This window comes from Saimiri boliviensis, chromosome 4 (genome assembly GCF_048565385.1).
Source record: "Saimiri boliviensis isolate mSaiBol1 chromosome 4, mSaiBol1.pri, whole genome shotgun sequence".
NCBI lineage: Eukaryota > Metazoa > Chordata > Mammalia > Primates > Cebidae > Saimiri > Saimiri boliviensis.
In genome coordinates, this window is record NC_133452.1 from 64,968,342 (window position 1) to 64,985,256 (window position 16,915).

Genomic DNA, 16,915 nt, shown 5'->3' on the forward strand with positions numbered 1-16,915 from the left:
AGTACTATTTTCACATGTTCATCTTCCATCTGTAACAAACATGTAAAGATTACCTATTATGTGTCAGGCATTGTTTTACGGGGCTGAGGATCCATTATGGCTACAAACACATCATAGGCCGAAGGAGCAGGCAGGGAACTGACAGATTGGTTGCAAGCTGAGATCCAGGAGGATCTGGCCCAGGGCAAAGCACCTGGGGTAGAATGGTAGAAATGCATGTGATGGACATTTGCCATTCTTTTTGGCCCTGCGTCAATAGGACTATCAACTATATGTAAGAGCAACCTTGACCAAATAGGGGCTTATTTATCTCATGCAATAAGAAGTCTGGAAGTCTGGAGAGCCGGGTGGTTCCTCAACAAAGCAGTCAAGGAACCAGGCTATGCTGTCCTTTGTCGTGCCTGAGAAAGCCTTGGGGCCACACATCTACTGACTGCTGAGGCCTGCCCCTTCCCAGTCATTGCTTATAACAATTACATGTCAGGGTTCAAGAGACTTATCTGTTTCAGCATGCAGGACCCCATATTGTGAGTTTCTTAATGAAGCTACGATTGTGGGCTAAAGAGAAAAAGCTCCTCCTTTAACACAGTGGTATTTCCTTCCTTCTCTGTTTGTAAACTGGTAGTTCCACTCTGGTTCATCCCTCTCTTTCAGGACATGGCTGAAAATAGTAAGGAGACAGCAGATGCCAACTTCAGGAAAAATTTTTCTCCATATCTTCTAACACTACCACCCTGGGTGATGTCTGCTCTGTATTTTGCATCTATCAGACTGGAGCAAAAGTAATTGCGGGTTTTCACCATTAAAAGGAATAGCCAAACCACAATTACTTTTGCACCAATCTAATAGTAGGCTACCCCAGTACATATTAAAGATCAGCAGCTTCCTAGTTGTCAGTGAGCTAACTTCCAATTTTCCACTTCCAGTTTCCAGATTTGGTATTATGTGAACATAACACCAACATACACGTGACCAATGCCCTACAATGAGCCAGCCTCATAATGGACAAAAAGGAGGAGAAAGTGGAAGAGATAGCGCTGCGTCCATTCTCCTGGCCAGAACAGTGTTACTGCAAGGATTTCTAAGTAAGTGGGGTTTGGAAGACAGAAATGGGTTAGAATGAGTGCTGAATACTTAGTACCTGTCTCAGACACGTAGCAACTGAAACTGTTTCTGATGTTTTCAATGCTCCTGTGGCACAGTCATGAAGACTGAGCTCCACTAATCAGATTCATCCACCCAAGACATTAAATTGAGCATTAGTGATATGAAGAGATGAGAATAGTATAGGATCCATTCTGGTAAGGGTGACAGTAGCAGGAGCAGCAGCTGTGGAGCGATCTGTACCCACTTTCCAAAGGGATCACATGGAAATGATAGTTCAGGCAGCAGCAGCCTAGGCCCAGAGGGTCTATGTGTGAGCCGCTGTGATGATGCCTTGAGGTGGTGGCAGTTGCCTCCCGCTAGGATGGGTGCTGCGTGTGTACTTTTGGGAAGTGTTCTTGGTTCTCTGGTCTGATTCTTTTGCTTTCCCAAACATTCTGTGAGTTACTCAACATCACTGAATGAATTCTGATTCTATTGAAACTAATCAGAGTTCATTCAGCTTCTTGTAACTTAGCTCTCTGAAGAATTCAGAAGGATCAGTTTAGCTTGGGGGCTGCTTGAATGCAAAAAGACCAAATATAGGGAGGAGGATAATATGATTTTTGTTCTAAGACTTGGTGGCTGGAAAAATGAGAGCATCATCAATTAAGTTCGAATAGAGAGCATGACACAGAAGCTGGCAAGTCAGGCATGATGTGTTATGGGACATCTTCGTGGAAAAACCTAGTGGACTGGTGATGACAGGTGCCTGGAGCTTGTGGGAGAAGTAGGAGTTAAGCATATAAGAGACCTGAGCTAGACCAGACCCTTTAGGTTTGTGCTGGGCTAGCAGGTTTGGAAGAATGATAAAGAGGACTTAGATTAAATTGTCTTCATCTCAGCTGTGCCTCTTTATTTCCTTTTGGAGGTAAGTCCACAATTCAGTGGTCAGTGGAGTCCTGATGGAAAGAGAAACCTTCCAGGTCAAGAAAGGCCAGGGCTGTGCACTTACTGCTTCTGTGCTGTTAGGCTTATGGATGTCTCTTCTTAGCACGCTAGGGTCTACCCATCACCATATAAGACAAACCTGGCTGTGCCACAGTGACATACTTTCATGTCCTGTTTCCTAATGCATCATTGGGCCTACAGCAAGCCTGGCCCTGGTCCATTAGAGGAATCTAAGCATTTTGTTCAACTGAAGTAAACAGATATCCTGACGCTAAAAGATAAGGCTGTGGTAATCTGCTTAGGACTTTGTTGAGGCATTAAACATCGATTAATTACAAAGAGGACAAGAGCCAGAGCAAAGAGCATCTCTATTAAGCTGGCAGGGTCTGTAAGTCTTGGACAGCACAATAGTTGCAATGACCCTGGGGCTTATTTGTTGGGGATCATAGTTTTTCACTTTGATTCACTAGTGGCAGATCTACCAGCATGGCTAGAATTTGTTAAAAGAGATAAATTCTGCAGGTAAACATAATGCCAGGTGTAAAATATGAACGAGGGTAGCTAAGGCATATTCTGAGTTGCCTAGTTGGGAGATCGGGCTAGCATACACAGAACAACTGTTTTGGATGAAATGTTTAGAGTCCATAGAGTAAAATTTCATCCCTGTGTATTCTAGTAATATTAGTACATCTTCTGAAGATGTTTCTTGATTTAATTCCCTGGAAAACTGCTGGCATCTTTCAGGCAAACAGAGTAAAGTTGAATTAGGTTTCACATTTAAGTGGGTATGAAAGAGCTTGGCTAATTATTTATAGCCTGGGTTCACAGCTGTGACTGCATTTCCCAGACTCCTTTGCTGTCAGGTATGGCCATGTGTGGAAGTGATGTGGGCACTTTTCATTTCTGGAACCATTCACGTATGTACTTTTGTGCTTATGGAAGGAGCCTGGTCCCTAAATCACCACAGGGTGAAAAGCTGCTCACCGACTAAGAACATTTATATCAGATTGTTTCATTGGTGAGAAATAAACTTTTCTTATGTTGAGCTGCTGAGATGTTAGGGTTTATGTGTTCCCATAACTAATGTGGACTGTTATAAAGGTATCAACAATTTAAGGCTTTGTTTGTATTTATGTTGACTGTGTGAAGTTCACCCTGTGTTAGGTAAATCAAGACTCTAGTGACACATCTAATTAATCACCTCAAGTTTTTCTTGTCAGAACTGTTTACATTCTTCTCTGACTGCTGGATTCCATTTCTCTGTGGTCTTTTATTCTACATCTTCAGGTCCGTTGGTCACTTGGGTTTAATTCCATAGTATAGGATAAAAGTATGGACTAGACATTTAATTTGTAGTGTTAACTCCTTATATAAAGCTTTTAAATCTAAAGTTTATTTAGGAGTTATACAAAGAGTGAAAAGAGAAACTCAATGGCTAGGCTGAAACAGAGGTTGTCAACACTGCCTTTCCACATACATGTCATCAAATTATATAGATCTGTCCTATACTGACAGTACATCTGTTTTGCATATACTTCCTGAAAATATGACTTCGAACAATGTGCTTTTCAAATTTAGTTTTAGAGAACTAGTGATAACAGTCCATATATCTACTAGATTAGAGCCTGGCAAACTTTTTCTGTAGTGGGTCATATGGTAAAAATTTTAGGCTTTGTGGACCAAATGGTCACAACTACTCAATTTTGCTCAACTCTTGAAAGCAGCCATGGACAGTATGTGAACAAATGAGTGTGGCAGTGTTCCAAAAAGTGTATTTCCAAAAATAGGTGACAAGCCTTAGTGTGTCAACACCTATGAATCCAAATTTTATTTATGGATTAAGCCAAGTCATCAAAAAGCTTGTACCAGAGACTATTTGTTTTATCCCTTTGGAATCTGGTTTACTGAATTGTGCTTTGATAGTATGTAACTCAGCTCGGCAACGAGAGTGTCCACTGTTTCCACTGACATTCTCAAAGGACATCTGGTTAAGATGGCCAAATGGCTTATATTAGAGCTTTTCAAATTATGCTATGCTTAAGAGACAGTTTCTTTCTTTTTAAAATTTATAATCTAGGCAGACTGTCATTCAAAAATGTGATAAGAATGAATTAGTAGTAGAAAAATGAAATTCTGGATGTTGCAGCAGTGTTAGATTGCTATGTGAGTTTCTAAGTGATTACTCTCAGTTTATCTAGTCACAGAGCAGGAATTAAAAAGTTGATTAAGACTTTGGTTAGAATTGGCATGGATGATATAGTAAAATGTATATAAATCTGCCATAGAAAATGTGGAAAGACAAGTCTCTTTTGGCCATCTTCTATGAGTGGCATCAAGAAGTGTCTGGCTGTTGGTAGATTGGGCTCAGAGCTCATCCCACAACCAGCCAGGCCAAAACCTGAGACCTTTTGAGAGATTTTTTGGCAATTGTGTGCACAACAGCCTAAATAACCCTCACCAGGTTGATGCTTTTAGTTAACTGGGAATATATTTTGCATTTTGTAAATCAGTATGCCTATTAGGGGCATCCAATTAACAAAAAGGTCAAGCATTCTAGAGGAATGATGTATTAGTCTGTCCTCACACTGCTAATAAAGACATACCTGAGACTAGATAATTTATAAAGAAAAAGAGGTTTAATGGACTCATGGTTCCATGTGGCTTAGAAGGTCTCACAATCAGGGCAGAAGGCAAGGGAGGAGCAAAGTCACATCTTACATGGTGGCAGGCAAGAGAGAGAGCATGTGCAAAAAACTCCTCTTTATAAAACCATCAGATCTCATGAGACTTATTCACTATCATGAGAATAGCATGGGAAAGATCTTCCCTTATGATTCAATTACCTCACACTGGGTGGGAATTATGGGGGCTACCAGTTGAGATTTGGGTGGGGACACAGCCAAACCATATCAAATGGTTAGAGATTTTGGATCAAAACAATCTCTTCCTTGCTTCTGGCTCTGGTTCCAGAGCTTTTACCTAGTGCTTTGTTGTTCATTTTGGATTTGAAAATTCTTGAATCTATTTTTTTTAGCTTTTTCTGCAGTTTTGTCTCTAGTCTGGTTTGATGCAGTATGATTTGGGCAACAATATAATCTCAATCAGGACGGCAATACAAATCCATTACTTTGATTATTATAGCATAAACAAAACGATTTCTGAATGTTTCTTATTAAAAACAAATAGAATAGCTTTAATTGACCAAACATAAAATCTACATTTTGGGCACTAATTAGACTTTCTTGAAAAGTCTATTGTCCTTTCAAGCCACATTGAATTGAAATTCAGGAAAGCAAATAAAATGAACATGCTTATCATTCATCTTCTAGATTTCTTTGTTTTTGGAGGTGTGGATAGAATGAATGATGAATATTCATACTCAACATGACTATTCTGGAAGCTGGGCTTGAAGGTTAAGGTGTGGTGCAACTATGATAGATTTAGAGTGGGGAGCCAAAGAAGATTCAAGAGACCAAATCTGGGGGTTGGTTGAGGATTGGTAGAACTGGAAATGAGACTAAGCAAATATTCCAAATGACAGAGAGGTGAAGACTAGTTACAAGGCATGAGAATGAATGCCAGGTAGACCAAAATGGAACCAACAAGTTTAAAATGGAGGGTTGAAGACAAAGGCTGAACAGATTCCTTGAAACTCTGGAGTAAAGCTACAGAGTCTTTTTTAGAGCATCTATGTTTGGCCTGGCTCATGTAAGGACCAGCCACTGTGAACAAAACTGAGCTAGACTAAATGCTTCATTTTAAAATTTAGAGCACTAGAAAACCCTAGACCTGTGCTATGTTACTCTCACTGTGTGAATAAATGCCTTAAAGAGACTATGATTTGATATATAGACTTGAATTTTTTTTTAAACTCAAGGGTGAGTATGAAAATTGCCAAATGGAGAATATTTTTGCATGCTTATAAAACTTCTATTGAGCAATTACTATTCTTTTCAACAGTAAATTGCTTTTCGAGTTTGGAGTTGGGGAAAAAAGATCTATACTTCTTTAATAATATACTTCCTAGAAATAGGTATTAATAGCACAAAAAGCAATTATCTTCCTATTTCTGTTTTATAATCCAGAGCGTGCATGAGACAACTGTCTAGAGCCATTTTCTTTTGTTTTAGAATTGTTTGATTTGTTAGAAAGGTTTTTTGGTTCATCTTTGTTACAGTGGTTCAGGTACACTGCTTGGTGCAATGAGGAACACATAGGTGAATAAAACATGGTCCCTGAATCCACAGAGTTGAGAGTCCATGGAAAACTATAACAATAGACTACTCTATAATATAAGCTGTTAAATGTGGTGACACAAAAGTATATAACATGAACCAGGAAGGATATAGACAGGAGGTCATATCTGAGCTAAACCTTAATGAACAAGAGTTTATCAGATGAAGCTGGGGAAGAAAATATTCTTGATACAAGAATTCGCATGAGTAAAAGAAAGGTGATGTGAGAGTGTGTGATAGGACAGGAAGTGGGTAACAGTCCAGTATGAGAAAATTTAAGGACTGTGAAGATCTGAGGGGTGTGTCTGGAGATTTGTTGTAAAGATAAATTTGGTCCTGGTGGTAAACCCTTGGCTACCTTGACAAGACTAATTGAATGCTACCTCATTGGTCATTGTTTCCCCAGGTGTTGCATGCAGCCAGCCTTGGGAAGTTAGAGTTAGTAATAATTCTCTAAGCTGGTTTATAAATGGCCACATTTTCACTTGCTGAGTTACTGGCTCTTCTCTGTATGGCTGTTGACTGATGAGCTTGTGTCATATCATCCTCATAGGTTCACTGGAAACTAAAAATGAGATGAACTTAGTGAAAGTACTGTGGAAAGAGGCACCGGGCTGGATATTTGAATCTTCTAAATCTTGAGTGCTGCTTCAGTCTCATCTGCCTTGTTCATGTCATGACTCTAATCAATACGGGCAATTTAGAAAATGGTTATTTTCAAAACAAAATTGAGTTGCCTTTTCATAGTTTAATATAGAATCAGGTACAGTTTGGTTATGGTGAGATCTGGGAAGTTGGTCTTTATGATAATACATACCTTTTGGTTTCAGAAAACATCATATAATTATTTCCTATATGACTAATTTTCTAAGTATTTTTCACTCCTGATAATTTATTTTCACCCCCTAAAATTCTAGCAGAAACAATTCTTCCTATTTAAGATATCTTAGCAACCGGTACCCAATTTAGTCTAATGCATTCCCTAAGCCTCTACGAGAAATTAAAAATAATCTGTGGAGTACTGAGTATAGTTTAATAGCAGAAGGGTACCATAGCCCATTTTTCCAACCATTTGCATCAGTTTTAGCATGTCTGTTGATGGCATCCAGAGATGAGGCCAAAGCTTGAAAAGCCTTGGAGCCTATACTGTGCTTTTAAGCTCTGGCTAAAACGTGGTTTTTAAATAACACTCCAAAGTGCAGTTATCAACAATGAATTTATACATTATAACAATGGGGGAAAGCAGAAAATGACTTCAGTAAGACAGAGTGATCATTTGAGACACAGCCTATATAATTCCTAAAAAGCCCTGATAGTGTCATCTCCAGAAAGCTCTCTGCTACAGAAAACTGCCTTCCTTGTAGCAGAGTTGCCTCTAGTTCCACATTAGTTCAGGTAAACAGACCTCCTTTTCACTGTGACTCTTCCTCAGAGAACAAAAATATTGCTTTATTTTTTTCTTGGGCCCTATAGTATACTGGTTTGGGGTATATCTAATATGTCTATTTTCCAAAGATCATCTTGATTTCTCCGTATTTCTAGATGCACTTGATCGTAATCACAAAAGAACAGACAGTGATGCATTGTGTTGGCTCTGAGGAAAAACATTGACCAGACAGAAAGTCTTCCCCACAGCTGAACTGAGCTGTAATGACTGTGCTTTTCATTTCTCCCAGGAAATAGTAATATAATTGGTCACTGTATTACAGTAAACAGTTTGTTCTTTCTTTGTTAGAAACTGTTTGTTTGGGAAATACATCTCACGTAATATGCTGGCTTCATGATAAAGACTGGGAATAGATTTGTTTCTAAATAAAGCTCAATAAATACATCTGTAAAATGAACACAGTAGGAGGAATAAACAATGCAATTAAGAATATCTTAAGTACATTTACATATGATAATTTGCAAGTGATCATTACATTAAGACGCATATGCCTGGGCTGATTTTCTCAAGGACATTTGTGTGAAAAATGAACATTTCTGAATTAGAATTTTTGTCATGGAATAGAAACAAGAGGTAAGAACATGTTTTCGAATGTGCAGTAAAAAGATCACCCGCTCCTCTGAAGACCTGACACTGACATTCATCTTAGTACATAAAAGAGAAAATACGCTGAGGATGGGCACTGTAGGAGCAGGAGGTATAACAACAGCTGCAGAGGTGACTGTAATTCTAATGAATTGCTTGTAGTAACATTGGCATGCTACTGAATTTGGCGGGAAAGTAATGCACAGAATTAAGACAGCAGCATTAGTGTTGTGTTCTCTTATTAGAAAACCTTAACAGCTCATTGAATGCAGGCAAATTTTAGGGATTCTATTTTGCAAGAAGCCAACGTAGTAGCTGCAAAAGTAATATCACCAAAATGGAATGCACTAGGGAATGTAAGCAGCACAGGTTGGTACATTAGTTTGAATTATTCAGCCGGTCCTGAAAAGGGTAATATCCCATTTGAATGACAGGCAAAGGAATTCAGAAGGATCACAGTCATTTTCTTTGTTGTTGTCATTGTTGTAGTCATTTGTTTGTCATATTTTTATTAGCTATATTAAGCTAAGGCAGCTTTTAAAAACATTTTGAATATCCTTTTATACAATTGTAAATCTGAACCCTTTCATTCATGAATTTTAAAAGATATATTCTGCATGTTGAACAACCTGCTCAAAGCAGAGAAAAGTAACTTGTCCTTTAACTGGTAAGCCCATTGTAAGGCATCCTTGCACATTAAGTTGGAAAAATATTTAAACAGCTCTTGATAAAATTGCAAGAACTTATATTTAAATTTAATTCTCTCTGCAAGTACAGTTAGCATTATTTTTCCCCCCCCACCTGGTCTCTAACATACTATTTTTGAGGGAGAAAAAAAATGTTTTTGCTACCATGGCAACAGTATCCTTCTCTTGCTTTCCATCACAAACTATAGTTTCTGAGCATAACTAGGAAAATTGAAATGTGGGTAGCTCAGAATGATAAGGCCAAGCATGGTAAGCATTCATCTGAATGAATATTTCTGTCATTGTTCTTGCACTCGTGGTAAGACTAGAATTTTCAAGGTCAACATATTTGTTCTGGTGTTCACAGCAGCACTCATAAAAGATTATTGCCACTTACTGGGCAACTACTCTTTTCACTAAATGTCTTATTAGCATGATTTTCCAAAGACGATAGGAAATTAAAACACTCCATAGTACAGTTTATTTTATGGTTTTGAGGAAATGTAATACAAAGAAAGGGCACATATTCTAGTGAATTTTAAAAAAGAAATAATCTACTACTTGATCTGGAGTGGGTGCTGAGGGTGGGGATAACAGCGATGGCTTATAGAGAAACTGATTGAACTCGTTCGGTTGTTTGTTTCAGGGGTGACTCTGGGAGGGTGCTACTCTTGGTGATGCTCTTGCGATAACAATATTCTTTTTATTTTCCTTGATCTTTCACAGCCTGTGGATATTTCAGCTTGCAAGGTAAAAATAATGTTTCTGCTCTATGGCCAGTTTTTAAAATCCTCCCTGGCTCTGCTGTGACACTAGATTAAAAACAACAATACCACAACCTTTGTTTTTCATTGGTCCTGCTTCACATTTCCTCTCTGTTCAGTTTTTCCTTAATCTCTGCCCACATGGACTCTGATCCTTGAACCTTTTTCCCTAACCTTATTTGGATGGGCCATCAGATTTCAAACTGGCCATCCATCCCCGCCTTGGCACTTTCCTCAGGGAATTGCACTGTGATGCCACATACCACACCTACTAGATGCGATCTTGGGGATACTACCGTGGCTTGTTTAGACCTTAAGGACATCACCCTGCTGAGATCTCTGGTTTCAACGCATCCATGCAGGAGCATAGAAAAATGTCCTGTGGCTCAAAGACTGTCCAAGGCCTCACAGCAGATTTGGTTTCTTAAGTAGATGGCTATATATTTTTCTGCCTTGTCAAGAACACATCTTACTACATCAGACAAATTCAAGACTACTTCACAGATGGAACTGATGAACCAGGAGTAAACTGGAGTTTACTCTCTTGCCCTTCACTGTACTATGGTTTCAAATAATCATTTCATTCCTTCTTCATATGATTACATGTCCAGGAAGCATGTTTGTTCTTAACTCTTGAATTGGTTCTCTGTGTCCGAAATAAAGGGGTGCAGAATGCTGGTTGGAGAGTTAAGGTCATAGGGCAGCAGGAATTGGCTCTTTACATTGCTGCTTTAATGGGCCTAATTAGATCTTTAGGATAGGCTTTGTAGTGCCAAACACCCTGGCTCTGGGTCACATCAAAACTTTAAGTGCCATCTCTATCACTTACTACGTTTCTCACTAGGTACACTATTAGGTTCTTTTAAAATAGAGATATAATGCTTATGTCAGGGCTAATCTGAGATGCGAATGATGGAGCCACACTAGAGCAGGACCTAGTATAAAGGACATATTTAATACATTACTTTCCTTTCTATAATAGGACTGAAAGGGGCTTGAATGGAGTTACACAGCAATTGTTTGTTGACATGCTTCCCTTCGCTTATTAGAGTATCTTCCATTTAATAAACTTTACTTTGTCCAAGATGGGGCACATAGAAGATGCTAAAAATTATTTGTTTTACTTTTAAAACATTGAATCAAATTGATTCTTAATTTTCACATCAAACTTACTTAAGCAGCTGTGGAACCTAGAAGTTAAATGTAATATTAGAGCTTGAATAAATGAATAGAGTGGCAACCTTGGTCCCTTCTTCCACTGGCCTAATAACTCTTGAGGCAGAGTAGGGCATGCCTAAAAATGTGAAATGGCTGGCCTATGGCACAGCCAATCCATTCCTTTCAGGCTTCTAAGAATGGATGTGAATTGCAGCCAGATCAATTTGACTGTGGCGATTGGTATCGATTGTGTAGACGGGCAAAAAGAATGGATTTGCCATGTCACAGAATAGTTCATTTGCCTCTTGTAGATACTACAGTAGTCCGCAAAAAATTGTACAGTGGTGAAAATCAGGAAATGAGGTTTATCCTGATCATTTCTTATCTTCATCTTGCCTTGTGTGACTACTGGCTACATAGCTCCATGTAGATGCTTCCATGGGACATCTGAATGTGTTCTCAAACTTATCTCCTTCCCTCTAAAACTACTTCCTAATTGTCCTCAGGGGTACTATCACATAAGGTTGAATGTTCAAGATCTTTAACTTACCTCTCTCCTTTGCCTTCTTTCCATTCCCTACCCTCATTCTAATTATGCACCAGATTTCATACTTAGAAATGTGTCTTAAATTCTTACCAGGGTTTTCTATACCTTCTGCCAGCCTTCTTGTCTAATTTGGAAACTATTTTTTCTACCTGCAATCCTGCTAAATATTGCTGTGCATGATTCTTTTTAAAATGCTGCTCTGATTGTTTCATTCTGTAACATAGAAATTTCTCCAGCTTCCTATAATTCAGTAGAATATTTAAGAACCACCCCTCTGCTTGATTGGGTGACTTTGAAAAAGATGGACATTCCATCTTCTGTACTTTCTTTTTCTTTTCTTTTTTTTTTCCTTCCTTCCTCCCTTCCTCCCGTCCTTCCTTCTTTCCTTCCTTCTCTTTTTCTTTCTTTCTTTTTTTTTTTTTTTAGAAAGAGTCTCACCCTGTTGCCCTGACTGGAGTGGCAGTGGCATGATCTCAGCTCACTGCAACCTCTGCCTCCCGGGTTCAATGATTATTAGCCTGCCTCAGCCTCCCAAGTAGCTGGTGACTACAGGCATGTGCCACCATGCCCAACTAATTTTTGTATTTTTAGTAGAGATGGGGTTTCACCTTGTTGGCCAGGATGGTCTCTATCTCTTGACCTCATGATCCGCCCGCCTCAGACTCCCAAAGTGCTGGGATTACAGGTGTGAGCCACCACACCTGGCCCATATTCTGTGCTTTTTTGGGAGACTGGCAGGCTTGGTCAGGCAGAGAGAGAGAACAGTTCATCAAAATGTATGCTCCTCTTTCATAGCCTGGAATTGTCACTAAGTGATAGCCTAGCTAGGGGCTGCATTTTCCAGTTTCTGTTTAAATCCAGGTGAGACCATGTGTCCTGTTCTCACCAATGCAATGTGAGTGGATGTGATTGGTAACTGTTCTGGGCCAAGGCGCTTGAGAAGTGGGCATATCTTGGCTAGATGAGAAGACTCTGAGGCCTTGGGAGACAGCAGGACTCCAACATGGAATGACCCTAGATACTGAATCACCAAGTGGAGGAAATACACCCATCAGGAATATCTACATTCAACGAGTATATTAGCAATAAACAAATCTGATGGTTTTACATTGAAATTTTGGGGCTCTCCACTACCACGCTTTTATCTATGTTTTTCATCTTCCTAGAAAACCCTGTTTATTCCTCTCTACTAATCTCAGTTTTACCGTATTTATAGATTCAGTTCAAGCTTCATTGCTGTTTAGCCTTTCTTAATTATCCTGAGCCAATTTGTTGTCTCTAGTCTCTGAATTTCTTCGTTGCTTATTTTCCACATTGCTATGGAGTTCTTCTGTTAATTATGTTTTTGTTCATTCTTCCAGCAAATATAGAAGTAAAAGTGTACTTTGTTTCCAATTACAACTAGAGCCAAAGTTGAAAAATGTGTGTCCTGTTTTCTTAAACTTAGCATGTCTTTGTTGAAGGCAAAAAAAATCTTCTACTTAACTATATTCTTCAAAGTGTCGGATGGGCAGGATATTATTATTTAAGATTGTTTTGGTTTTGTTGTTTAGAGTGGTACTTTTTTAGAATAAGTGTGCTAATTTAATCAAGTACTTTGAGCACCTTAATACAGAGGCCTACAATGACTCTGAGGCTGTGGTATCCAGAATCAGTGAGGGTGCTACCTCTCAAATTGAAGAGGAAGATTCATCCAAACCACCTCTGTGGAGCAGCCTTGGTGAATTCCCAGTATTCTGTTCCCTGGTTGGATTTCTAGGTAAATTTAACTAAACATTGCCAGGAGGCAATTAATATTTGGCAGTAGCCATCATCACCAAAAAGATTCAGTTTTTAAATAATGGAAGATTTATACTTTTCCCCCTTAGACAAGATAGGCACCAAAACATGAATAGAAAAGTCAGATTCTTCTAGCTTAAACTTTTAAATTATCAGACTGTTTTCCAACTATCATACAAAATAAACTTAGTGATAGGAAACTTGAGAATGTTGAAGACGAATGCTTCTGTATTTCATAGTTTTATGATATCTGGATACCAGTTCCTTCACTCCAAAATGACTAGATGATGACTTATTTCCTGTTTTTAACAATATTGATACTTCTTTTTCCTTTTCCTAGATTTTTTTCATTTTTACTTTTGTAAAATGAAAAGTGATGTTCAATGTTGGCTGACACTGAAGAATAATTCTTCTTATTTAAAAAGTACAATCTGAACTTTTACAGCATAAATAAGTATGTTAGAAAAATATGCCGAAATTTAATAATGGAGATGCTGTGCCAAGTAATGTAAGACTCAACAATAATCTAGTTTGAATTTGGATAAACTACATCTCCAGATAGAGCATAAAGAATTACAGAAATGTCAGAAAGATATATGTATTCACAATAAAATTTACTAATAGTGAAAGTAGAATATAAACTCAGGTTCAGTATAGCCATATTGGTATAACATTTTAATAAAATTGGCCAAAAATAAGACAAACTTGATTGAGTGTTAGTGCATTAGAGTCAAAAGTAAACTTTAATTCCTTATATTTCCTTTTTAATCAGAATAACAGGAGCATTGTGGATTGGAGGAGCGTCATTTTGTAGTGTATGATTAAAACAGTTTGTGATAGTTTAATAATCTAATAAGGAATAAGATGGAAAGATCTTTGAAAAAACAGCTAGCTGCATGCCTGTAATAAACTGGGTGTACTTTCAAATGAATTTCGTCTGTGATGCCAAAAGATGTGTTCCAAATATAAAAGAGAAAATTAAATTTGGGGAGGAGGACATTTTTTTCTCTCTAAACCATACCTGATCCAATATTGTTTATGGCATGGTTTAATCAGAATATTAAAATTCTCACGGTATTATTTACATAGAATTTATCTGGGCGAGAGCCATATTCAGTACAATTGTTTATCTGTTTAACTTGCTTCTTAGTTTAAGAAACAGAACATCAGAAGTGTCACTGCCAAATTATAAGCTCCTGTTAAGAGGACTAAACTCCTTTATAGAAAGGATTGTGATACTGCTGATAAGATCTGAAACATCGCTGTGACTTAATGGAAAGTAGAAATCATATTGGTAAAAAATCATATTAATGTTCCTAACAGATACTTATAAAGTGAACCAATCTGCTGTGCTTGGAAGAAAAATGACAATTATCCACACACAAAGCAGTGTGTTGAAAGTATAGATTTATCTCCCATTTACTACTGAGTGGTCACTGTCCTCATAGTTGTAATTTTGTGCTTGGTTTCTCCAGAGCCTCTTGTTGCTTTCAAAATTATATATTTTCAAATGTTGGTGTTCTGGTCCTTGGCTCATGGCTATACCATGCCTCCTGGGATTTTAGTTAATGTATTAAGTGCCAGTTTTGGAGACCTCAGAAATCCCTTTAGTCAGCCGGACATAAAATTACACAAGGTTTTTAAAAAACTTTTTTTTTCAAACCAAATCCTCTATTACTCAGGCCTTAGCCATAGAAGTAGAATATTAATATAGACAACATTTATACATGCACTATGTATATGTAAACTATATATGTGTCTATAGACAACATATATACATTTATTTTATATATGTGTGCATATATATATATATATATATAGAGAGAGAGAGAGAGAGAGAGAGAGAGAAATTTCTTTGCTTTTGTTACAGGGAACTTTTACAACTGTGAGTTTTTGTCTCCGTATCTGATGCTGGGGCTTCAAGTCTATAGCACAAGCAGTTAGAAAGGGAAGATCATGAGCAGGGTGGAACCCATAAGCATGAACTGGAACTCTGCAAAGGTGGACTGAAACCCTATATGGTTTAGTTGCCTCTGACCCTAGCGATGAGTGTGTCCTGTGGAAGGCACGCCCTTCATCATGGAGTTAACCTGACACCTGGCCCAGTAGTCAGAGATGCTGAAGAAGGCTCCAGGGCAGGTGGATCAAGTTTGGGCCCAGATGCTGCTCCACACCATGATGGTGAGCCACGAGCTCAGCAGTAGTGTGTGTGAGCTACAGAATGGCTGCATCACTTCTGTTCTTCCTTTGTTCTTCCAAGAAGTTCATACAGAGAAAACGTAAGTCCCTTCATAAGGAGCTGAGATAACAGAATGAGGAAATTGATCCTGGGCCAGACACAGAGTTATGTAAGGTTATTAACATAAAGGAATGTAAGATGTAAGTGTGTGGTTTATGTTCTTAATGTAACATTATGGACATACTGTGGCAGTGCATTTGGTATTCAGCGCACATCTCTTGAACAGCTCTGTGGAGCACTCCTCTTCATTTAGAGGATGCACTTTTGCTCATTGTTGTTATACTTGTTCTTTGAATCTCACCTCTACATTTCATCAGTAGCTAAGCATGTGGATTCTAGCACATGCCTTTGACATTTTGGTGAGTGGAGCTGGAAATATCTGACAGAAATTGCAAGTCAGTAGTAGAAATAGATTAATCGCTAATAAAAAATTCACAGTTGCTTTCTGTAATGTAGCTTAAATTTAGTGGCTGATAGAAAAAAAAGAAGCAAATGGAATTATGAAAAGTTGATGGAATTGATTTTCTTAAGCATAAGGAATTGTGCGGAAAGACCTAGCCATACTGATATAAATGTGGCTTCCAGTAAATCTCATTTCTCTTAGCCGTAATTATGAAAATCCTCTTGAGCATTTCAGCCTGTTGTGAGCTGCTTTGCTGTTTTTCACAACACAGACAATTTCAGTTATCTTAGAAATCTGGAGCTGTCTTCAGCTCGATGCCCAGAAGAATCCGCTAGTACTGTGCTCAGGGTCAATTGTTGCTTAAACTACTTTTAGAGTCTATTCAACATGACAAGCAGATCAATCTTTTCAATTCAGAACTGATGAAATTTTACATTTTAGAAAGCATTGCCTGGAGAGTATGAATTCAATAGATGTGCTTTAGGACCAGTTGATGTTTCTTTTGGCTATTTTACTAGGGCTTCTCTAAATGCAGAACACTAAACTCATCTGAAGCTTTTAAACAGGCTTCATTCTCTCAATATATACATGTGTTTTTGAGTATAAGGAATTAATTTTAGAGCATCATCGTGTAGTATAACCAAGTATTGACACTGACTTTAAGCAGTTTATGTAGAATAAGGAAATGGACATTGCAGTTGTATTTATATCTTATTTTTTAAACTTACGTATTCTATGCTGAGGTATGTATAACAGATAATGCTAGGGTACAAAGTCTTATTTCTAAGCTATGGCAGGATGAAAACTCACATTGTTTATCCTTTAGGTTTACATCACAATCAAAATGCTTTCATAGTTGAGTCACAGTAATTTTATCCAAAAATATATTGGAATAAGAGCAAATCAATGCACCTTGGAGAGGTAAATAGGCAGCAGCAGGATCAGTGACACCGGTAGTGTAATCACCTGTGAAGAAGTCTTGATTTTTGTGTCTATGTCATCAAAATAACAGTTTATGTTATTTAAAAGAATGAGAAA

General features: G+C 38.0%; 1 long non-coding RNA gene across 1 annotated transcript in view; it reads left to right on the forward strand.

Moving 5' to 3' along the window:
• Positions 1-887: 887 nt before the first annotated feature.
• Positions 888-16,915, forward strand: part of LOC141584138 (uncharacterized) — a 152,556-nt gene continuing 136,528 nt past the window's right edge. Inside the window, exon 1 of the long non-coding RNA XR_012517081.1 lies at positions 888-1,085. This is a non-coding gene — a long non-coding RNA (uncharacterized LOC141584138). The remainder of the gene's footprint in view (positions 1,086-16,915) is intronic.